Source organism: Olea europaea, chromosome 20, assembly GCF_002742605.1.
Source record: "Olea europaea var. sylvestris chromosome 20, O_europaea_v1, whole genome shotgun sequence".
Taxonomy (NCBI): Eukaryota; Viridiplantae; Streptophyta; class Magnoliopsida; order Lamiales; family Oleaceae; genus Olea; species Olea europaea.
Window position 1 is genome coordinate 6,898,054 of NC_036256.1, and position 26,416 is coordinate 6,924,469.

Below are 26,416 nucleotides of genomic sequence, written 5' to 3' on the forward strand. Positions count from 1 at the left end.
AGGGAACAACGAGTCGGATTGGATGCACTATTGTGATGTATGGTGGGTTTTGGCCAACCGAGTTCGTTTAGAACTTGAAAACTGGTTTTAAATTTTAGTGCTATTTTTGTAATTTAATTTGTTTTGGATTCTTTATAATTTTAGTTCCTTTAGGCTAGAAAATGGTTAATTCTTTGTTTTGGGCATCTTGGAATTAATAAAACTTCTTCATTTTATCTTTCATTTCTGGTGGATTCCAGCTTTGTGTTATTAAAAAATATATAGATATAATTTTTCCTCAAATATTTTGTTTATCATCGATGTTTTTTCTACCAAAACTCCAAATATCAAAAGAAAGGAAAGCAAGAAGAAGAAGTGTTTGATGTAAAATTCAAATTTAGATTGTAGCCTTATTTTTCATTATGGTATAATTGGTTATTGGTAATTATCATATCTATATATATATATATATATATGATGATTTTGGGCAAAAATTTTAACCTAAAATAGGTATGCAATTTTTTATTTTTTTAACTCATAATGATGTTCAAACCGATGGCTTGGTTTGGTTCGGTTACAGTAGCTGGATTAGGTTTATTTGGGTTAAAATTTACCCAAATCGATTAAGTCGGTTTCGATTTTGATTTCAAGTTGGACTTAAATCGAATCCAACCCAAACCATGCCTAGGCCTCTTTGGGACAGGCAAAAATGGAAATCAAACCTATTTTTATGTGACGGAAGTAGTACTTGTTATTAGTAATGATAATATTGTTTAGCGGCGCTGAATGTTACAACACCAGTTTATGTAGTACTAAATGATATTAGATGACAGATTCAATTAAATAGTCACATAGTTTTACATTAATTGAACATATCAATAGTTTCACTAGACTCGTATGTAAGATCCGTTAATGTAATATTAGATGACATTAAATGATAGATACAATTAAATAGTCACATAATTCTACATTTAATTAAACACATCAAATAATTTCACTAAACTCGTGTTGTAACACATGCTAGATATTAGAAAACATTAGTGAAGTCAATTCAAGCACCAATGGATAAGAACCTACCATCTACACATCTTATTTATATAATTATATGTATATGAACCCATAAGCCCAATGAAATTTCTGCTTGCATAAAGAGAGGCGCAGGAAATAGCAGCAATGGTGGTAAAGGTATATGGTCCCGAGTGTGCTTGTCCAAAGCGTGGGATTGTATGTCCTATTGAGAAGGGGGTCGATTTTGAGGTTGTCCCAATTGACATCTTCAAAGGAGAGAATAAAACACCTATCTATCTCCAGTTGCAGGTTCATTAATTTAACCGGAATATTAGTATTTCTATTTATATTATATATGCTCAATCAATTTATTTTATTACTTTGACCTGCAAACTGGCAGCCTTTCGGGCATGTTCCCGTTATTCAAGATGGAGATTACACTCTTCTTGGTAATTAAACTGAAACCCTTTATTGAAATTTCCCTTGCCTTTCTTGTTTTGACAAATTAGTCCAACTGGCAATTTTCGACAAGTCTTTCTTTATTTTTAGAGCTAGAGGGAAGTAAATAGAGTCTGTACTTGTGCAGAATCCAGGGCTATCATGAGGTACTATGCAGAAAAATACAGGTGATCTCAAGGAACTGAATTGTTGGGAAAGACGTGGGAGGAAAGAGGTCAATAGAGCAATGGCTAGAAGTTGAAGCACATGAAATCAGCCCCCCAGTTTACAATTTAGTAATTCATATAATGTTAAGTTCCAAACTGGGGATTACAGCAGACCAAAAGCTCATCCAAGAAAGTGAAGAGAAGCTTCACAAAGTTTTGGACGTCTATGAAGAGAGGCTATCAAAGAGCAAGTACTTTGCTGGTGATTTCTTTAGCCTTGCTGATTTAATCCACCTTCCACTTGTTCAGTACCTTATAGATCCTCTTGGAAAGGAACATGTGTTTAGGAACAGGAAACACCTGAGTGCATGGTGGGATGATATCAGCAATAGGCCATCTTGGAAGGAGGTCCTTCAAAACTATCCCCCTCCAAATCTATCCTAAAGTACTCCAGATATCTATCCGATCATCGGCCGACTATGTTTTGTGCCACCTTGTAGCTGTTCTAGCTTTGATGTTGTCTTGGAGTCTCGTGTATCTTTTATTTTAAATGAGTGGAATTATAAGGCCATCCAATCAATTATTAAGAGAAGTATAAAATGTTTAGATAATGTTGGTGTTTGAATTCATGACCAGTTCGGATCCACCATAATTTAAGGAGGAGAGCTTATAAGAAAACGATAACTTAGAGAGAACAGACTAAGGAAATCATTGCAATCGCGAACATAGGTCTCCTAAATGATATCATCACCACATATACGATCACCCCCAAAGTTATAAGTGACATCTGTGACATTAGCATCTCACATCAACCAAAAATAAGCAACAATAACCTACGTGATATATAATAATGATCTATGTCACAACTACAACCTAGGTAGTATAATGATCTGATTGGCTAACCTCAACAACCAATTAGAAACCTTACATATGGACATTGGCACGGCCTTCGAGGTCATTATTGTAGTTGATGCCACTTTGAATGGCCAAATTGCTTATTATAAAGGCCTATTGATCGGGGAAATGGTCCCTCCTAGAGGTCAAATTAAATAAATTCTATCTATTACAATTCAAATTTCAACCAGTGAAAGTTGGGTCTTTATTTTATGGCATATTCTAGCAGCTACTCTCCAGTAATCATGTGAAGTTGATCCACATTTGACACAATTTTTAGTCATCGAGAGATAAGATTGCCAGAAAGTTGCAAGCTAAGTGCATTCGAAGATTAAAAAAAGGAAAAATCCAAAACGTCAATAATTAATAAGGATTAAAAAATGATGGGCCCACCTCTGCCAATACTAGTAATCCAAAATGTTAGTGATGTCACACTAGTGGCAGAATTATAAAAATAATTGAAGTACACAAAATGTCTTTGCAGTAATTCTCGTCGTTGATGTTTCCAACAGATGCAGTTGAAGAAGTTTATGGAATGCGTTGAGAAAGTACTCAATAGCACGAAAAGAATTAGAGAGGCTATTATGGAACTCCTATTGAGAGGAGACTGATTTACAACTAACAATTTTCATGTTTTAGGATCTCAACCGTCAATGAATTGCAATTAAACCAATGACTTTGATCCCGTGCTATTTTGTAACAGATTACAAACTTACTCTAGAAACAGTCAAGACTAAAGCTAACGGTGGCACTACAGTAAATTTCATTGCATTCAATGTGAAGATAAAAAAAAATGAAAAATTGATTTTGGCTCTCAGGTTCGCCATTCCAAGAAGATTATACAGAACGAAAAAATTATTGTAGGCTTCTCAGTATGTTACAAGTAATTTTGGTTTTCTTTTATTGTTACACCGTCAATGTATATTTCATGTTTGTATGTGCACTTATCAAACCAAAACTGCATTTTCAAAGCCATTGGTTTGAATCCATGTAGATTCATCAACATTTTGATTTTGGACCGAACCAAACCGCATATAAGCGATTTAGTTTAAATTTTAGTTATTAGAAAGCATTTCAAACCGTCAATCCATTTACAAGAAAGAATCTAAAAGTAAACTTATTTAAATTTTATTAACTCAATTAAAATTATACACATCCCAGTTAAAAAAATACACCCACATTAGACATAAACCTATAAAAGCCAATACCTAAGTAGACAACTATACATCCTAATTAAGTAATTAAATGAAACTCAAACATCAATCAATTATAATAACAGTAATTGCAAAACCCTCAATTTGAGTGAATTGTTGAACTATAGTTGTTGAACCATATTCATCGATTGCCAATTACAATTGAGTAGAATATTAAATCCAAATTTTAATTCAAACTCACACATTTCTTTTCTTTCTACTAATAATTTTCTTGAATTTGGAATAAATTTTCAAGTTAGATTATTTAATTTTTATTTTTTTTATATTTGTTTGCTATATATTATTAGTAGTTGTGATGTTTTATTCTAGTTTATGCTGAGCTCCCTTAGATTTTCAACGGACAAGATTTTTTGTTTCTTTGCATCTCAATTTCCTGATTAGGTCATTCAATTAATTGTTTATATTATAAATTACATTCTGTTATGAAAAGAGAGAAAAGAGAAGAGGGAATAAAAGTCAATAGACTTCTGTATTATAATAAGAACTAAGCCCCATATTTATAGGGAAGGATTAAGGATATAATGGTAATAATTTTAAGGGCTGTAGGTTACAATTGTTATTTTCTAATAAACATATTATTTATAACACTCTAATTTGAAGGACACGTTGCAAAATATTTGCCTCCTTAAAAACTTATTTGATTAAAACGCAACGGGAGAAAAATATAAAATGAAGAAAAAAGAATACATTTATTTTGAAGTATTAAAAATAAATATTGTCTCATTAAAGTCTTGTTAGGAAAATCCAGTTGAATAAAACTTAAACGAAAGAAAAATAGTACAGCTACTCCCTCTAATGTTAATCACTAAAAATCTTTAAGTCGATGCATTTCAATCTACTGAACCAATTTCTTGAATGTAGATGTTGGTAGTTTTGTGAGTAAATCATCCACTTTGTTACTTGAATGAATTTGTTGAACATCAATGTGGCCATTTTTGTGAAACTCACGTGTATGAATGAATTTTGGAGAAATATGCTTCATCTTGTCGCCTTTGATATAGCCTCTTTTGAGTTGAGCAATACAATCTGCATTGTTTTTCATACAAAATTGTTGGACTAACTTTTTTGAAGTTAATCCGTATGATTCTTGGATATAATGGGTCATGTTTTTCGATCATAAACATTCCTTGCATGTTTCATAGATTGCAATAATTTCAAACTGAGTTGAAAATGCAGCTGTCAAGGTTTGTAGATTTCAATGATATTGCGATTCATCCACATGTAAACACATATCCTATTTATGATTTATCTTTATGTGGATAATCAGAGAGACAATCTGTATGTGCTTACCCCGTTAAAGCAGTCCCCATTTTTTAGAATAAAATAATCTCAAATCAGTAGTACATTTTAGGTAACGAAAAATATGTTTAATATCATTCCCAAATCTTTGAGTTAGTGTAGAGTTATATCTTGTGAGGAGATTTAGAGAAAAAAGCTATTTCTAGTCAGAACGATTTGCGAGATAGGTTAATGCTCTAATTATACTAAGATATGATAATTTAGGACCAAGAGTTTTTTACCATTTTTAGATAGATGAAATAGATGATTTTTCACGTCAAGCGATCAAACAACCACAAGTGATGACAATCGATGTACATTATCCATATAAAAAATGTTTTAAAACATTTTCTGCATATGTAGATTGATGAATAAATAATCCTTTCGAAAAGTGTTCAATCTGCCAATTGAAACAAAATTTGATTTTTTCCAAATCTATCATCTTAAATTCATTTTTCAAATAACCTACAATTTTATTTAGCTCTTATGTAGTTCCAATTTAATTTAAATCATCAACTTAAATTGCCACAATTGTGAATCCAATATTTGTTTTATGTATGAAAACACAAGAGAAGATATTACTATTTTTATAATCCTCATTCAACAAATATTCGCTAAAACGATTTGACTATTTCACTCTTTATAATGATCGTTGCAATTTAATTGGAACATGGTTTTCGAGCATGTATCATTTATTCTTGACACCTTTAGGACTTAATGTATATCTCATTATCAAATGAACCATACAAATATGCAGCTACTATATCCATAAGATGCATATCTAGCCTTTGTGACACAGTCAAACTAATTAAGAATATAAAAGTGATGGTGCCCATTACGGGAAAATATGTTTCCTCATAATCAATTCCTTGGCTTTGTGAGAAACCTTGAGCTACGATTCAGGCTTTGTATCCTGTAATATCATTATTTTCATTTCCCTTTTGTAGAAAAATTCATTTTTATCCTACATGAATTACATTTTTAGGTGTTCAAACTACAGGTCCAAACACTTTCGTTTCTCTAGGGTATTCAATTCTCCCTGTATGGCTTCTATCTATTTTAACCAACCATTTCTATGTTAACAGTTTTTAACAAATTGTAGTTTATAATCCTCATTTTGCATGATATCAAGAGTCACGTTAAAGCGAAAAATACTGTTGATTTCTTCGAAAGTTTTCCATTGGTCTTTTTCTTGTACTTTTTGCGAGGTACAAAGTCTTTTGAACCAACTCCTCGACCACGCTTCTAGTGTGTTTGACATCCATTTGCTACTGTAGCTTTAGACGCATCTTAGCACTCCTAGATTTTCAGAAAGTATTCAACGTAAACTGTGATGCATCTAGAATTGGCATTGGTGGTGTTCTGAGTCAAGAAGGGTGTCTAGTAGCATTTTTCAGTGAAAAGCTATCGGGATAAAAAAAAATTATTCGACCTATGATCTGGAGTTCTATGCCATAGCTCAAACTTTGAAGCATTGGCGTCATTACCTTGTACAGAGGGAGTTCATCCTTGTTACTGATCATGAGGCCTTGAAGTACACCAATGGTCAACACAAGCTGAGTAAGCGACATACAAAGTGGGTGGTATACTTGCAGGAGTTTACATTTATGCTAAGACATCAAGCAGGGAGTTTGAATCGAGTAGCAAACGCATTGAGCCATCGCACATTACTCCTCACCACCATGAGCACTAGAGTTTTTAGCTTTGAAGCGTTTCCTAATATGTATGCTGCAGATCCTTCATTCGGGAAGATAATTCAGAAGGTAACTAATAATTATTAACATGATTTTATTTTGCATAATGGTTATCTGTTTCATGGATTGCAGTTGTGCATTTCAGACTGTTTACTAAGGCAGCAGATCATTAGTGAACTTCATAATGAGGGACATTTTGGACGAGATAAGACATTGGCGTTGGTCTCTTCTGATTATTATTGGCCCAAATTGAGCAGTGACATAGTGCATTATGTGGAACGGTGTTATATATGTCAGAAGTCCAAAGGAGCTCTCACTAATGCTGGACTGTACACGCCATTACCTATACCTAAGGCTCCTTGGTTTGATGTGAGCATGGATTTTATATTGGGCTTACCCCGTACACAACAGGCGATGGATTCTATTCTTGTTGTGGTTGATAGGTTTTCAAAGATGGCTCATTTTGTGGCTTGCCAGAAGACGATGGATGCTACTCGGATTGCCCATCTTTATTTCAAGGAAATTGTGCGTCTACATGGTGTTCCCCAATCAATCACTTCTGACCAAGTTTATGAGTCATTTTTGGAGGAACTTGTGGGAGAAACTAGGGACGAAGTTGAATTTTAGTAGCGCTTACCACCCCCAAATAGATGGTCAGATAGAGGTGGTAAATCCAAGCTTGGGAAATCTTTTGAAAAGTTTAGCAAGGACTAAATCAAAGCAGTGGGATTTGGCATTACGTCAGGCAAAATTTGCCTATAACCAATCGAAGAATAGAACCATAGGATTGAGCCTGTTTGAGGTTGTCTATGGTCGTAAACCATCCTAAGTACTTGACTTAGCTCCTATCCCATGTGTGGGACGTTTCAATCACAAGGCTGATGAGATGGTAGAACATCTTTAGGGTATCCATGAACAGGTGAAGTTGTCCATTTAGGAGACTAATTCCAAGTACAAGGCTCAGGCAGATAGTCATCGTCGTTAGGTACTCTTTGATGTTCGTGATTTTGTGTGGGTAGTATTAACACGTGATCGTTTTCTAGCTGGGGAGTATAATAAGCTTAAGGAGTGAAAGATTAGACCGTGTGAAGTGCTCTAGAAGATCAATGATACCGCTTATAGGCTGCGTCTTCCTAGCCATTTGAAGACTTCCGATATCTTCAATGTGAAACATCTAAGTCCATGTTTTGTGGAGTCTAATGAAGCTAATGTGAACTCGAGGGCGAGTTCTTTCCAACCTGAGTTGAGTGACACTGATATGTCAGATAGCTCAATGATGGCGCTGAGATACCATGAGATGGCGGATAGGCGCAAAGATGGAAAATAAATGCAATCTTTCCTTAATCGAGGTAATTTGACACGTCTTTGGTAATTTGGCCATAACTTTGGCTACGGCTATCAGAATCGCTATTATGACCCCAATCTGGAAAGATCTCTTCGGCGTGCACGTCGTGCTCACCAAGGCGTCAATTTCGAGTCCAAAATCCACTATTTTCCTTTCCGAAATTCAATTTTTAGTTATTTTTTACTATTTATGGTAATATTTTGTTTCCCTTTTTCTAGATGTTATAGAATCCGATTACCCAAATTTTTGGAAACTTCTTTTATTTCATACTTTATTTTGGTGTGATTGTTAGGATTTTCTATTTTTGGTAATTTTTCGATAATTTCGTATTTTTGCATCTATTTAACCCGGCTTGTGGGTCAATCTACATCATTCTTGATTCATAATAATATTGAGTGAAGATTTCAGAGAATTCTCTTTGTTTTTGGCATTTCTTTCTCGTAATGCCCCAATTTTCTATAGACTCCTAAACGTTACAAAGTACTCATTTTTCTTTATTTTAAGTGTAGAGCTATAAAAATAGAATTTTTATATTAAATAAATAACTGCAACATTTATAAATCTAAATTTAAAATATGAAAATTTTGTCTAAACATAACATAAACTCTTAACTAATTCAAATAACACGTTTGGAACAAAATTTAAACTAATTGATAAATTTAAAGATGGCAAACTCCTTTATTTTTCTTTTCATTTGATTCACTTGGTAGCCCATATCACCGTCCTTCCACAATTTCAATCGACTCGAACTAACCGGTAAAAATTTGTAAGAATGAATATTCGAAAACACCTAGTAAGATACGTGCAGTTTTCATATATATAATAATAATAATAATAATAATAATAATAATAATAATAATAATAATAATAATAATAATAATAATAAATTACAATTCATACCATCTGATCTTATTGATTATATCAGTGACCAAGCGGCACACCCATCTTAGGTCCTCTTATAATCCTGTAGGAGTTCATATCTCTTTAAAAGAAACGAATGTCTACTGGCAATCTATGCATACTTTATTGATCATAAACGCATAAGGAAACAAAAACACTTGCACTTAAAGTATCTTACCTCGTTAAAAAAATCTGAAGCACGTTCAAAATCTTTTCTCCGCTTTGAAAAATACGTGATTAAAACATTCAATGTATGCAAACTTTATTTCCAATGCTACCTTCTTTCTCTTTCTTTCTTCTCTCGCTTCCTCTCCCCCCCCCCCCCCCCCCCCCCCCCCCTCTCTCTCTCTCTACCTACCGTATGTGTAAATTGGTATGAGTAAAACTTTTCATCACGCCTATATATATAGGTGTAGGGTAGAGTAGATAAACCAAAATTTGATTTGATAAGGCCAAATCTTGCAACCAATGTCTACTCACAATGTACTTTATTATTATCTTATTCAACTACAAGATATCCGCTATCTCTATCCAACTGTATATGGGTGTATAGTGAATTTTGCTGTGACTAGTATAGTAGAAGAGTGATAACATGTGCTATCCTAGGAATCTCTAAATCAAAACTAACAAATAATGATAAAAATCCCACCTCATACATTTTCTTTTTGGAGAGAGAAAAAAATAAATTGATTTATAATCTATATAAAATTACATTTATAGCATTTTCTTTCAATTGGGTCTAACTTAATGTTTCCTTATCCAAAATAACTTTTTCTCGAGTCAAAGACTTCTAATTAATTACGAGCTATCCAACGAGTACAATATTGATATACTTATAATTGCTCTGTCAAAATCTAATTTATTTGACCCAGATAAAATAGGAATTTATATAATTTACCAAATAAATAAATTTTTATCTATAAAATTTTTGGGTTGCTACAATCTACCCTCCTTAAGAGAATTTCGTCCTCAAAATTTACTTGCATTAGGATCTTCTGTGGCCTGTCCTTGGGTTAAAGTAAAAACTCTGGCATTTCCTTTCCTTTATAGCTCGTCATTCTTCTTCGAAAGGTCCTCTTTGCAGTTTTTAGAAATATGCCCGATTTTACCGCATCTATAGCACACATGCTTCCCATACAGACATTCAGCCCTATGCATTTTCTTGCACTTTGGACAAGGTGAAACGACTTGTCCAAAACCTGGTCTGAAGTTAGCCTTCTAGTTTGGTCCTTCTCTTTTCTCTTCATTGGACCCATTCCATTTCCTCTTTCCTGAAGACTCGGCCCCTTGCTGCGGAGTTTGGTCAATTTCCAACTTATTTGAGATTGCTTAGGCAATCTACAATACTCGGCTATAGGTGGTGAATTGGTAGGATGCTAGTATTCCACCAGTCTCATGATGCAATCCCAGTTCGAGCTCCTTGCTTTCTTTGCTTCAGTTTCCACTAGGTGTGGAGCATACCTTGATAGTTGTTCGAATTTTCTCTCATAATTCTCAAGCTTCATTTTTTCGTGTTTAAGTTGAAGGAATTCTATCTCCTTTTGATTTCTCAGAGCTTGGGGAAAGTATTTTCCCATCACTTCATCCTTAAATTGTTTCCACATCAGAGCACGTGTTGTGCTTCTGTTCTAGTGCGAGATGCTGACTCCCACCAGTGGCTTGCAGCGTCAACCAACATGAATTCTGCACATAACACCTTTTGAGCATCAGTGCAAGCTAGATGTTTGAATATTCGCTCCATTCCTCTTATCCATTCTTCGGCTACTAGTGGGTCTGCCTTGCCATCGAAGGCTGGGGGTTTGTAGCAATGGAACTGTTCCACAATTGAGTTGATGTTGTTAGCGTTTGCACCATGGGGACCAGCCTGTGCTTGTTGCCTACCCAAGTCTTGTACCGCCCTTAGCAAATCTCTAATGATTGTAGCTTGGTTTTGTTGTTGTCTTGACATTTTCATAACAAAAATAAAATTTTAATTTAGAAATATTTAATAAAACAACATAAAATTATTAATAATCTTTGTAATAACAAAGAATTTTAAAAATATAAATTTTCAAATCCTTACATATAGTAATGTGCTCTTCAAAATCAACTAAACAATTAAACTTTTCCTAAATAAATAAATAACACTTAATCCTAATCCCTGTGAGTCCTTAAAAAAAAACCTTCTTTTATGGCATCTCATCATCTGAAGAAATGCATGACTCTGACTCGGAATCTGCAATCAAATCAACAAATTTTTGTGGTTGGATTTCCTGCTCAGGGTCTTCCGACTCTGGTTCGATATCTTCCTCTGGGTCCTCTTCCGGCTCCTCCTCCGAGTCCTCCTCTGGCTTTGGCTCTAGTTCGAGTTCTTGTTCGGGCACTGGTGCTTGTTGTCTGTGATTCCATAAAATTACGATATCCTCACAATATCCTTTAATATCAATCTTGTCCCAATCTTCTTCTAAATATAACTCATAATCCATATCCCTCATGAAGTAAGTCACATCTCTCCATTAAGGTCGTATAGTGCTTATAAGGTGGTATATTGAGAGGATTGTCCCCTCATTATTTCCGAATGATCTTGCTCACTCCCACTTAGAAAGGAAATCTTTAACATGTTCAACAAAAATTCGATCCCATCTTACTTCATAATTTATGTAGTTCTCAATGGCCATTTCAACACGCTGGAGGTAGGTAGGGTAATTCCTAGTCATCCTAATCACGTGACAATTATAATTTCGATTATGTTTAATCTTGCATTATCAATATTTTTTTTATTTTTTTTTTAAGTGCATACATGATGTTCTTGTAAAATGTAGAAATGACAAATATATTATACGAGGTGAACATGTTTATACATTTCATAACATGTAGAAATATGACTCATAACCATGCTAGAAATTAAGAATGAAATGAATTCATTTCATACCCGGGATCAACTGGAGAGTAGTCGAATGGTGAGCGCCACATGCCAAGTGTTCTTATAACATTATTTATTTTTAAAAAATTAAATTATCCTTTAAACCCCCTATTTTCGTTTCCTTTCTTCTTCTTCTTCTTTTTTTTTTTATAAATAATTTGACTATAATTATTTATGAATTTCTTAGAATAGAAAAGGTCAAGAAGTAAAAGTTCATAGCAATGGTATCGTTATTTAAAATCATGTTATAAATGTTTATTTAAACACAAACATATATTACATACATATACATTCTTGAAAATAAAATCATAGTAATAACACATAAGTACTAATAGAGCTAGATAACAACCATGTAGTATTTTAAGAAATTAACTTATATTATAAAAACTAATATATACTTAAAGGTAATTGTGGGCTAACATTTGAAAGGTTGGTTTCAAAGTATGTATACAATTAATTAAGGCATGTAATCTCATTTTACATAAAAATGTTCACAAAATCTCACTTTATAATATATTATTATTATTATTATTATTATTATTATTTTTTTTTTAATTTTACTACTACTACTACTACTACTACTACTACTTACTACTACTACTACATGTATACATCTTTTAATAAAATTTTCTCAAAATAGAAGTTTCAAAATTTTAAATTTTCTTAAATTTAGAATTATCCAAAATATTGTTTTTCATCTTGTCGATTTGAATAACGCACAACTAAAAGGCTTCCAGATGAGGAGGGGGTCACAGACGGACTGCTTAAATCCCAAACTCTTCTTAAATAGTTTAGGTTTTTTTGACAAAGCCTTTCAATTTTGCAATTACGCAATTCAACAAAATTCAAACAATAAATCGAACGTGAAATCTCTTAAAATATCAATTTTTCAAAGGTCAATTTTTTTTTAAACATCTCCAAAGGCTAAAGTTAAAACAAATAAAAATTTAACATATGTAAGATTTAAATCATAGGCATGAAACTATAACAATTTAAATTCTAAACTACTATTACTCAAAATCAATTTAAACAATCATTTATTCTTCAAAATAAAGAGACAAATGCATGAAAATAAATGGGTATTGATGTGAATGGTAATCCAAACTACTACGAAATGAGACAAAGTCTATAAAAAAATTTGCAATATTCAAAGTATGTCACATCATAATTAAAATCATAGAACTCTTTGCCATGTCATGTAAAAGATTTTTTTTGGGTCTTTTCTATTACGTGAACAGTAACACTGTTCAATTTTTCTAAAACTTTTTAAAAAATTTTTTTGAACTGTTCACGTGAACTGTTCAATTTTTTTTTCCAAAACAAGTCTACAGAAAAGTCAAACCGTACTTTAATACCAAGTTGTAACGCCTCAATTTTCTATAAACTCCGGAACGTTACGAAAAACTCATTTTTCTTTATTTTAAGTGCAGAACTATAAAAATAATTTGTTTATTAGACAAATAACTGCAACATTTATAAATCTAAATTTAAAATACGAAAATTTTATCTAAACATAACATCAACTCTTAACTAATTCAAATAACACGTTTGGGACAAAATTTAAACTAATTGATAAATTTAAAGACTTACCTCATTTTTTTTCTTTTCATTTGATCCACTTGGCAGCCTACATCACCGTCCTTCCACAATTTCAATCGACTCGAATTAACCTATAAAAATTTGTAAGAGTGAGTATTCGAAAATACCCAGTAAGATACATACAGTTTCCAAATACATATATATAACAATAAAAATTACAATTCATACCATCTAATCTTATGGAGTGTATCGGTCACCAAGCAACACACCCATCTTGGGTCCTCTTATAATCCCGTAGGATTTCATATCTCTTTAAAAAAAAATGAATGTCTACTAGCAAACCATGCATTTTTTATTGAACATTAACGCATAAGGGAACAAAAACATTTGAACTTAAAGTATCTTACCTTGTTAGAAAAATCTGAAGCACGTCAAAATCTTTTCTGAGCTTTGAAAAATACGTGATTAAAATATTCATTGTATGGAAACTTTATTTTCAATGCTACCTTTTCTCTCTTCCTTTCTCTCTCTCTTTCTTTCTTCTCTCTCTTCCCCTCTCTCTCTCTCTCTCTCTCTCTCTCTCTCTCTCTCTACCTACTGTATGTGTGAATTGGTATAAGTAAAACTTTTCATCATGCCTATATATATAGGTGTAGGGTAGAGTAGATAAACCAAAATTTGATTTGATAGGGCCAAATCTTGCAACCAATGTCTCTCACAATGTACTTTATTATTATTGTCTTATTCAACTACAAGATATCCACTATCTCTATCCAACCATATGTGGGTGTATAGTGAATTTTGTTGTGACTAGAATAGTAGAATAGTGATAACATGTGCCATCCTAGGAATCTCTAAGTCAAAACTAACAAATAATGATAAAAATCCCACCTCACACGTTTTTTTTGGAGAGAGAAAGAAATAAATTAACTTATGATCAATATAAAATTACATTTATACCATTTTCTTTCAATTGGGTCTAATTTAATGTGTCCTTATCCAAAATAAATTTTTCTGGAGTCAAACACTTCTAATTAATTACGAGATATCCAACGAGTATAATATTGATATACTTATAATTGCTTTATCAAAATCTATTTTATTTAACCCAGATAAAATAGGAATTTATATAATTTACAAAATAAATAAATTTGTATCTTTTAAAATCTTGGGTTGCTACATTTCTTCTTCTTTCTTGCGAATCGTCTCTTGCAACTAGCTTTTAGGATAATCGCTATCCTACCCGGCGTCAGAAATCAATATCAAGAAACAAAATGAAGAAATAATAAATTGATAAATTTCAATGGAACTCCGTTTGGGAGTTATTTTAAGTGCTCAGTTTGATAGCTATCTTCCATGAAGGCAACTCTATATATCAGACTAAAGACCGAATCCAAATTGACCCACAAAAGGTTCCATAAAAGGCAAGGGACAAGGCACCACAAAGATAGCAAGCAGTTGGCTAAGGAGGGGGAGAACGGTGGCAGTTTTAAGAGTAAAAAGAAAATAGCCACCAACTACAAGAATAGCTAAGAATACCCACAGAAGAGAGGTAGTCGTGAAGTACAATGAAGGGGAAGCCATGTGTCTTGTATGTATTAAGGCAAAAAAAAAATAACCCTTAAATAATAATCCAACTAGGTTATTACATGGAAAGTGGGCTGAATAGATTAAATCACTGAACAACTGGATCGAGCCCGTTAATACCTCCAAGTGATTTAATTAAGGAAGCAAAATTCGTAAATCAAGTATTAAGTATGGACAATTCAAAAATTAGGTTTTAAGTTTAAAAATGCGTATATCAGTTATTAGCTAATTAATTAAAAATATTTACTAATTAAATATAATAAGGTAACAGTTATATAATTATTGGTCACATGTACATAATTATAGGTCACAACTTATTTATTGGTCACATATTGTCAAATTAATTGGTTATAGATTATTTTAAGGTTACATATCAAAAATTTTGTAGGTCACATTTTATTTCATTGGTCACAAATAAAAAAACTATAGGTCAAAATTTATCTATCGATCACATATTTTCAAATTTGTGGGTCACCGATTATTTTTTTATTCACAAATTATTGAATTTTAAGTTAGTCACAAAGAACCAAATAATTGCTCATATATACCCAAGCAACCAATCCCGATCCACCACCAATATCTAGTTACAAATTGACCAAATAATTGGTCATAGACACTCTTCGTCCCATCCCGTCCCTGCCGCCACCACCTCTACCTCTACCATCACAATTGCCACCAACAATGACAATAACACAATACCACTGCCACCAACATCACTATCTCATCACCACCACTAAAACGTCTAGAAAACTTCAGAATAAAAAAGTATTTTTTTATATGATATATTTTTATATTTAAAAAAAAATTGAGGACTGAAATGAAATTTGTTTTCAATTCATATTTTTTACATCAAATAATAAAATTTTGACAAGACTAGTATAAGTATATCAACATTGGGCTTGTTGAGTAGCTCATAATTAATTACACATATTAGGCTCGAGAAAAACTCAATTTGAATAAGCGAATTCTAAGTTATTGCACTTTAAAGAAGAAGTTAGTAATAAGTTTTTTTTCATTAAGCTTATTTATTTATATATTTTTTTAGTCAAAAGGGATAGAGATGGCCATGTATACCAGTTGAAATGGAAGAGTATTTTTCTTACATGGCTATGACTTGATTGATGGAGAGATAAAGTAGCTTCATCTTTTCTATTTCTTGAAGTTTGAAATGATTTATTATATAATATATTCCTTGGACAAATTTCTTGGCATGATACATGGCAATCATGATCTTTGTTATATCAATGAGTCAACTGTCTTTGAATTAGAATTGAATAAATTGCCTAATCTTTAGGCATATGAACGAGTGAAAAGGGCAATTAGCAATTTTAGCTATTTTTATGGGAAAACATGTAGATTACAGTATAAATATTATGGATTATTTTGAGTAGAACACAGATATAGTCACGGCTAGAACTAGAGAGACTGCTAGGAAGACAACGACTTGTATTATATTCCATAGGGAAATAGTTATCCAAGCCTATGAAAATTATGAAACAGACCTAACTCACACACTTATTGAACATGTAGTGAAAGTCTTCGCTATATGGGGTTCAGCAAGAGGGGTAGGACATGAAATCACACCCCCTCCAAGCTATTAACAACCTTATCCGTACACAACCACCTCAGTGGGGAGACATTGTCATTTTGGTTAGGGACAAAATACTAGAGGGTAATGATCTAGAGCACCCAGAAAGAATCGAGTTCGAGCTGTATTGTGAAATTTTCCTAGATAGGTGGATTTCTACTCTCGAGCCCGAACCCGATCCAGAAGAGGACCCGAATTATGAATCTATGTCAGAGCCAGAGAATAAGCAGGAGTACATGCTAGGACCAGAACTAAAACCAGAACTAGAACTAGAGTATGAGCATGAGCTAGGGCTCGAACTAGAACCTGAGCTAGAGGTTGACCAGGAATCCGAGCCTGAGTCATGTATATCTAAGGATGATGAAACATCTTCATTTAAGCTTTAGGATTCAAAATGGTTGGACAAGCGAAGATGAAGACTAGTAACCTAGAGATAGTTTAGTTTAAATAAATAATTCCATCCCCAAAAAATAAATAAATTGGGGGATGTAATCCGCATTTGAATAATCCATTGGTTTTTCTTCATTGTTCATGCTTTAATCCTTTCAATCATTCCTCATGTCCTTAAAGATTTAAAATTTTATGAAACTGAGTTGTTCATTCGAATATATTGAGATGTTGTTGATTATTTGTAAAACGAAATTTATTTGGTTGATTTCAAGGAAATGGCACGTCAACCAGCACAAACAGCTATGTTTAAAGATTTGTTGAGAGCTATGCAAGATCTTGGTAGGTAGCAATCACAAGCGCCTTCTCAGAATGTACAAACTAACTCCAACACCACGAGCTCGGTTGTGGAACAATTTCATCGTTATTAGCCCTCTACTTTTAATAGCGCAATATTATAATTTTTTTTACGTAAATTTTTTTATGAAATGATAATTGACCTGCGGGTCTTAAAGAAATGAAATGTGAGATCTCCTTTAGGTTTTCTCAATTGTTTGCACAGAAATGTGTTAGAGCATTCGATTGATCTCCGATCACTCTTGACGAAATGGTGGTATGAAATGACGGTTTCTACTAAGTTTAAATTACCCATTCCTTCAAATTTTAACATTTCAGGTTAGATCAACCAAACTTGGATGGTGGCTAAGCAGTGCGTTGGTTGCCAAGTAAAAATTTTTTGGAAAACATTCAACAATGAATATGTTAGGATATCTTGTGTTTTCCCTTATTTTCGTTAAATGTTCTTAATTTCGTGACACTACGTTTATTTAATTTAGTATATTAATGTTTAAAAAATTAAGGGTTTAAAATTTTCAATTAAATATCTTTGCATCAAGTATGTTTATGAAATTATATCGGTAACATCTCAAAATTTAATTCAATAAAGTTTGGAGTATTACAACCACGACCACCACCACTCAAATCTGAACCCACACCACCATCACCATCATCTAGCCACCGCTACAGTCACCACCGCCAAACCAACACCAACTCACCATGCCCTGATTACACCCAACGATTAACGCGGTGATTGTAGTATAGCATTGGGGTTTCGTATCCACAGGGAGATGGAAAATTATTTAAAGGATAAAAAACTTTGGGTTCTTGTGGTTATTTGTGTGAAAATAATTTGTCAATTGGAATAAATTGAAGCAAGAGTTTAATATCAATATATGGAATAGTGAAGCGCTAAAATTCCCTCGATTAGATTGATTCAATCAATGTCAATTTTTGCATGAAAATACTCAATTAAAGGTTTTCATCCCAACACTTTAATTGGAAAATTTAACCTTCAAACCTATTCAATTCCACAATAATTCCTCAAACCTAGATTTCTTTCATAATATAATTCCACAATAATCCATTCAAATTAGATCCAAAAGCGATTATATACATCAAGCATATAATGGTAAAGAATCACACCAATAGGAGATTTAAGATTGAAATTCAATAAGTACTTGAATTAATCGATGGAAAAAAGGTGATTGAATCCACGAAAATTTAATACAAATTAAACCAACCTCAAAACATGTTCATAAGAAAAAGAAATCTAAATCTAGAATTGTTTAACAATGAAAGAACACATTTAAGCAAGAAAAGACATGAAAATTTCAAAATCTAATCGAGTTCCTTCGTGGCTTCACCAATAAGTTTAGTTCTCCATGGATTTCTTGAGCTAAAAACCAAAGAAAAGTGATAGATAATGAATGGTAGGCATTCTGGTTGAGATTATGGTTTAAAAACGTGTGGAAACCATGTTTCCATAAGTGGTTGAGTTGATTAAGAAAATAGAAATTTTGACCTCGAGGAATAACCATGCGACCGCATCGTTATAAGTGTTGTGGTCACATGGTAGAAATATTTTGGCCTCTGGAATTCCCTGGAGGTACTTGTGCGACCGCATGGCTTTATAACCATGCGGCCACATGGTTATTGCCATTTTCTCCGCCAGACAATGTTAAGTATTTTAGCCATAACCTTTCCTCCCGATGTCTGATTAAGGCGATTCAAGTTGAGTTGGAAAGATAACTCAAAGGGATACAAATTTGATTCAGACATCATCTTCTAGATCGATTTTTTCAATGTCAAAAATAGGTCCCAATATAAGGTTGAAAATCGATGCGTAACTTTTTCTATTAGAAGTTGATTTGTGAATATGTTATGATCATATTTCACTTCCTTTGACTTCTAATTGCACCAAATTGACCCTTAGCATTCTTGAATCATCATTTCATCACCCGTCTCATCTTTGAATTATTTGCAACATGGTCCCTAAACTTTTGCTTTCTTCCATTTTGGTCCCTTTTTCGCTTGTTTCTTCCGCATTTCATCTTTTTCACCAAAACGCAACCTAAACCAAAATATAGGATTAATGAGTACATTTTGACATAATAGATTGTATGAATGCAACAATTAAGATGGAAAACTATCATGTTTTACACTCTTATCACAACCCCAACTTGCTTATTGCTAGTCTCTAGCAAGTCAATGCAGAACAAGCAAACGAATGACTAGACTGTAATATAAATGAAATTATTATGTTCCAAATTAATTTCAATTCATGCTCTTTTCAAACTCAACACCACAAGAACTTAACAATGTCATGATCATCAAGATATCAAAAACACTTGCTAAATGTGTGAGTGTGTATCAAGCCATAGCCATCTTACTGCAAACCCTAACACATGCAATATCAAGTATGTCTCGAACTGAAGGTTCAACTCCACAACTCACGGGTATCAAAGTATTTAGTGCGGTTTTCTCTCTATGGAGCTGAGAAAGGGTATACACTCAGAACTTGGCTTAAATGTTTCTGAATAAGCAACACGCGAGCATTGATCATATGATAGATATACTGTCAAATGAGGATTCATCACTTTCTTACCACAATCATACTTAGGATATAAATAGTCAATGTAAAGGGTTGAAATGTGGTTTGAGTTAGGTTATATGAAAAGGAGGATATAAAGATTCAAAGACTTCCAAGCATGTAGCTAGACATCTCATCAAGCATCTCAATAGATTACATCCTTCGATTAATACACTCTTCAATATTTCAACCCCTAAATCAATATTTTTTTTTTATTTATTTAAGGGGTGTCTTGTTTGAGCACAATGTTTCACTTGAGCACATACTAACTCTTGTCATTTTCTTGCTTCAATTTTTCACAAATAAGCATTCAATACTTACTACATGCTTAGAAGTAAAAAGTTGGGTAAATACATGGATAGACCATACTCTAACGTGGAGAAGTATGTCTAACATGGGTGTATGAAGAAAATGCTATACATGTGTGTATGGCTCAACATGGATACTAGGGGTTGTAATTATTGAAAAAGAAGTCTTGACAGGCTTATATGTTAATCCTAAATTGACCTTCTTCAGTTCCCAAGTAATTTACCATCTTACCTCAAACCATATATATTCTCAAAAGAGTTTCCAATTCACAAAATCAATGAATGTTCATTGCTATTTTAGTGCAAGGAGGCTCTCGATCCTTACTAACTCTCACAAGAAAACTTCAGCAAGAAACTACTCTAGCTACATGTGTGCACAAAATGATTCAGTAAATTTCTCAACATCTAGACTCACACGAACAATATCAACTCCTAGTGGCATATTTTGTCTTTCAAGAGCATGTAGTGAATTAGGGACTTAAAAAAAAATTAGACCACAAAAGTCCTTGAAAATCATGTAATTCACAACAAAATTTAAGTTAAACTCTCCCTCCAACTAAACATTGCATTGTCCTCAATGCAAAAACATGTTTGCCAAATAAAGGTAAGAAAAAATGTCACCTGAGTGCCGAAGTGAATCACATGAGTTGAAGTATAAGAAGTTTGAAAGTTTTCAATGGAAAGGGTGATGCAGAAAATGAAAATAAAAGGAATTCAATGAATAATGCATGGACTAAACCTAGAGAGAATGCATAAATGAAAATAAAAAGAAAGAGAAAGGAACGAACTCCCCTTGGGTTCCCTCCCAAGCAACGCCTTTGTTTATTGTCGTTGGCTCAACCCAATATTGCCTTCTGCAGCCCACATCTAGCTAGGGCATTGTTAACTTTCGGCACATTGCACCAAACTCATTGGAAGTAGTCACCGATGGTATCCCATAATCCTGAAAATTATTAAAAGCAGCATCTAACACGACCCATCCCTAATCACCCTATGGACCCGAGACTTGACGTGCGTCGATGGTAAATGCTGACTAGACACCAAATCCACCATCAAGGCTGACTATGACTTACTACAAAATATGTGCCAAATCAAATGTTTATGAAATATATAGTACAATGGACCCAAAATGATTACTTTATGTTTTGCCAAAATGAATCGTATCACTCAATATGTTGTGTGGCTCTAATTCTAAAACCACAGGCTTCTCAAGCTACCAGGGACCAATACTACCTATAAGAAAAATCGTGGAAAAATATGAGTTTATAGCTCAGTGAGTGGAAATGTTCGAAAATAATTATACTTTCTCATTTAAACATTTTTATCCAACATCAAGTTCATATCGTTTAGTAATTCATACGATACTAGTCAAAAAATGAGACATTCTCATAACTCTGTAAATATCATCTCATATCCACAATATAGTCATCAGTGATATCTATACCATCATCTCATCACATCACATGTGATCCACCAAAAATGTACCTTCTGACTAAAATCTGTAATTCGCCCCTCAAGTTAAGCACTTTCGCCACGAACCTTTGGCCCCCTCCATGAACGAAAGTGGGTCTCATGACCTTTGGTAATCAATTCTAGAACACGATCAATGCCCCTCTGTGAACTATATGTACACGATCAAGACCAATATCCGGTCAAGACCCCTATGTGTAGAATAGAACACGACCAAAGCCCCTCAGTGAACTAGAAGAAATATATAATGATGGGTACTTTTCTGGTCGATCTCAAGATCACATAATTCATAATGTACCACATACAATTTTTGAAAGTCCACATGTATCATAATAAAAGATATTTTTATAATAACCATATAAGTCGAACCATAATTGCACATACTTTAATAATATACTTAATTCAAATATTTTAAAAATATAAATATTTTTCCACTCACAGATTCATAGATAGAAATCTGGCTAAATTGACGAGCCATTCCAAGCTTTCATGTCTCTACCTGAAATAACGGTATAATTTCTCAAATTAAAATCAGACAATTAAATTAATACAATTCTACCTCTCAACTTCTCAATTTCTATATTTACTCTTACATCTCCAATTTTCCAACTTTTCTCCGCTCTAATGATTTATCAACTAATCACCATTCATTATCAATTCCATTAAATTACTCACACTTCCTTAAAATCAATAACTTATACATATATAAGCCCAATACGTAATTTATTCCAATACATAAATTTCAACACTTGTCATATAACTTCATTCAACCCTTTAAAAATCTGAAAATAAGTGTTTTACAAAAACAGCATTAAAACCCCATAATATTAATATCTGGCTGCAAAACCTTTGACAGAATTAGCACTATTCTGGGCATATTTTAAGAATTAACACCTGCACATGAATTTTGCACGAAAATTGCTTATAAATACCAAAATATAACCTTAACTTCATATCTCACTATAATAAATCACAAATATGGTGATTTATATCATATACACCCAATAGATCAAAGATTCAAGCTCTAAATTACAAACCCATTTCAAAATTTAACTTTCTTTAATTTCAGTACTCAAATAACATTTCTTTGATATGTTATTTCTTAATACCTCAAAAATATAATAATAATCTCTAATTCTTGCTAAATTTTGAATATAAATGAATGGTTCATAAACCCTAAAAATTTAATTAACTTACCTCTTTAAAATAAGGATAAGTTGAAGAAATGAAGAATCCAATCTTACAAAAATCATCAACCTCTTTCATTTCCTTTCTTTGCTTCTTCTTTTTTTTTTCCCCTTCATTTTTTCCCCTCATTTTATCCAGTTTTGTTCTTTACTTCCTCTCTACATTTTTCGCCCCAAAATGAGAGAAAATGGATATGTTCAAGGTTTTAAATGGATTAGTATGATAGAATTGCAAATCATGTCCCCACACTTCATGTAATATACCATTTACTCCTTTAATTCCAATAAATAGAAACTAAATCCCCTAAGGTTCTTGTAATTACAAATTGAGCCCCATAAAAATCATTTGTTCAACTTGAGTCCGCGCATGTGCTTCCTCCTCAACGAGTGTATCAATCATGCATGTTTGATGACACTCATCATCTTCCTCGGGCTATTTCCTAACGTGAAAGATGTTGATGTCTAAGGTCATGCTCCTAACAAATAGCTTTATCAAATCATTCCTGCAATTGATAAAAGTGTTAGCTATAGTGAGAAAAGGTCTACCAAGAATAATGAGAATTTTGGAGTTAACATTCACATCTACTTTCACATCCAAAACTAAAAAATCCACAGGGTAGCAAAATTTGTCAATCTGTACTAACACATCCTCATCTACCCCCCTAGGTCTAATAGTGGACCGATCAGCCAATTGTAGGACCACTGTAGTAGGTATGATCTCACCCAGACCTAACGCCGAGTATATAGCATAAGGTATGATGTTGACACTAGCCCCTAAGTCGATGAGAGCTTGTGAAATCTCAGGGTTCCCTATGATACAAGAAACAGTAGGACAACCAGGGTCCTTATACTTTGGTGGTACATTTTGTTCAATTATGGCACTCACATGTTCAGTCAAGACGACGGTTTTCTTGACATGGTGCTTCTGTTTTACAGTACACAAGTTCTTAAGGACTTTAGCATATGTGGGGACCTGGGAAATCACATGCAAGAGAGATAGATTGACTTTTACTTGCTTGAGATGCTCTAGGATTTCACTGTGTTGACTAGAAGATTTCGAAGTCGACTTGAGGGCTTGAGGAAAGGGCACTGTAGACTGATTTTTCACTACCTCCTTACTAGGGGTGCTCTCTTCTATGCTACTGGGATCCTTCTCACTTTCCCTATGTTTGGGGGTTGGTTCTATGACTTTTCCAGATCTACTGGTTACGGCATTCACTTCTTTCAAGTTGGTCTCTCTTGATCCTGAAGTTTGTGCAACGTGTTGCCCCTTAGGGTTCGGTTAAGCTTGCACTGGGAATTTTTCCCGTTCTCCTATAGATAAGTCATTAGTTAGTTTGGACATATGAGATTTTATTTTCTTGTTTTCTTCAACAATTTTGGTGATCATAGTCTCAAACTTTTGGTCAGTCTTACTCTGTGCCTTTATAAATGTATGTAGAGTGTCTTCTAAAGAGTTTTTAGAGGACGTGGGCTGATATGGGGTACATTATGAGCTTTATTTTTCTGGCCTTCAGATTTTCAACTGATATTGGGGTGATTTCACCACCCCGGATTGTATGTTTCAGAAAAGGGAGAATAAGGCTTTTGGTACGTGTCTAAGGTATTGCAGTGTTCCTCATAAACTCCCCTCATCTCAGCGTAGGTAGCGCACTCTTGAGCTGGATGATCAGTTCCACCACAAACAAAACACGATCCTAAAGATTCAATATGTGATGCATTCTGTGTAGGCTTTGAGTCCTTAGCACGTAAGATTTTTGAGTTCTTTAGTGAGGGCATCTACCTTGGCTCTAAGGTCATCCTCCTCCCTAAGATGATAAATACCAGTGCTATTCGGGTTTTCAATGGGTTGTGACCTATTAGTACTCTCAATGGCACTAGGTCCAGTCCAGGTATGAGCTTTTTCAGCTAAGTCATCTAGGTAGTCTATGGCCTCATCCGGATATTTTTACAAAAATTCCCCATTACACATCATTTCAACAAATTGACGCTCTCTAGGTAATAATCCCTCATAGAAATAACTTACAATGTGCCAACTTTCATAACCATGGTGGGGGCAGAGGGCTTTCGATTCTTTGTACATTTTCCACGCTTGATATAAAGTTTCACTCTCCTTTTGAGTAAAAGAAGATATTTGCTTTTTCAATGCGGTTGTGTTGTGGTGGGGAAAGTACTTGCCAAATAATGCTTGAGTCATTTTAGCCTAAGTCCCAATCGAGCGTGGTCTCGATGAATATAGTCAGCTTTTTGCTCTTTCTTTAAGAGAGAATGGGAAAAATTTAAGTCTCGCTGCATCCATTGTACCACGTTGATTGTGAAAAGTCACAATAACCTCTTCAAATTCTCCAATATGCACGTATGAGTTTTCATTCTCAAGACCGAGAAAGGTGGGAAGAAGTTGGATCATTCTCGGTTTAAGGTCCATACGTGGCATATTAGATGGAAAGCTTATGCATGATGGTGTTGATGCGTGTGGGATGGTGACAATCGTGCAAAGTCCTAGTTGGTACCTCTTCATGTTCACTATCAGTCATGGTGTTATGTGATGTAATGTGTGTGTCAACAGATGCAGTATCGAAAAGAGGATTAGAAAGTGATTCAAACTCTAGTTGAGGTCTTACAATGAATCGCCCTCGGTCGTCTCGATTCCTGTTCATAAAGCACAAAAATACAAAAATGTGAGAAATAACAAAATACAACTAAAAAGATAAAAGAAGAACGAAGTCACCCTTTTGCTCAAAAATCCTTTAGTTATTTGTACCGTCTCGCCGGTAATGGCGTCAAAATTTGATTACACCCAAAGATTAACGCAGTGATTGTAATACAACTTAGGGTGTTGTATCCACAGGGAGATGAAAAATTATTTAAAGGATCAAAAGCTTAGGGTTTTTGTGGTGATATGTGTGAAAATAATTCGTCTATTGGAATAAATTGAAGCAAAAGTTTAATATCAATATATGGAATAATGAAGCGCCAGAATTCCCTCAATTAGATTGGTTCAATCAATATCAATATTTGCATGAAAATGCTCAATTAAAGGTTTTCATCCCAACACTTCAGTTGGAAAATTTAACCTTCAAACCTATTCAATTCCACAATAATTCCTTAGACCTAGATTTCTTTCATAATATAATTCCACAATAGTCCATTGAAATTAGATCCAAAAGCGATTATATACATCAAGCATTTAATAATGGTAAAGAATCACACCAATAGGCGATTTAAGATTGAAATTCAATTAGTACTTCAATTATTCGATGGAAAAAATGTGATTGAATCCATGAAAATTTAATACAAATTAAACCAACCTCAAAACATGTTCACAAGAATAAGAAGTCTAAATCTAGAATTGTTTAACAATGAAAGAATACATTTAAGTAAGAAAAGATATGAAAATTCCCAAATCTAACGGAATTCCTTCGTCGCTTCACCAATAAGTTTAGTTCTCCATGGATTTCTTGAGCCAGAAACCAAAGAAAAGCGATAGATAATGAATGGTAGGCATTCTAGTTGAGATTAGGGTTTAAAAACATGTGGAAACCATGTTTCCATAAGTGGTTGAGTCGATTAAGGAAACAAAAATTTCAACCTCGAGGAATAAC

General features: G+C 33.6%; 1 pseudogene; it reads left to right on the forward strand.

Annotated features, from left to right (window-relative positions):
* Positions 1-1,085: 1,085 nt before the first annotated feature.
* LOC111369217 lies at positions 1,086-2,106 on the forward strand (annotated as a pseudogene).
* The last annotated feature ends 24,310 nt before the right edge of the window (positions 2,107-26,416 follow it).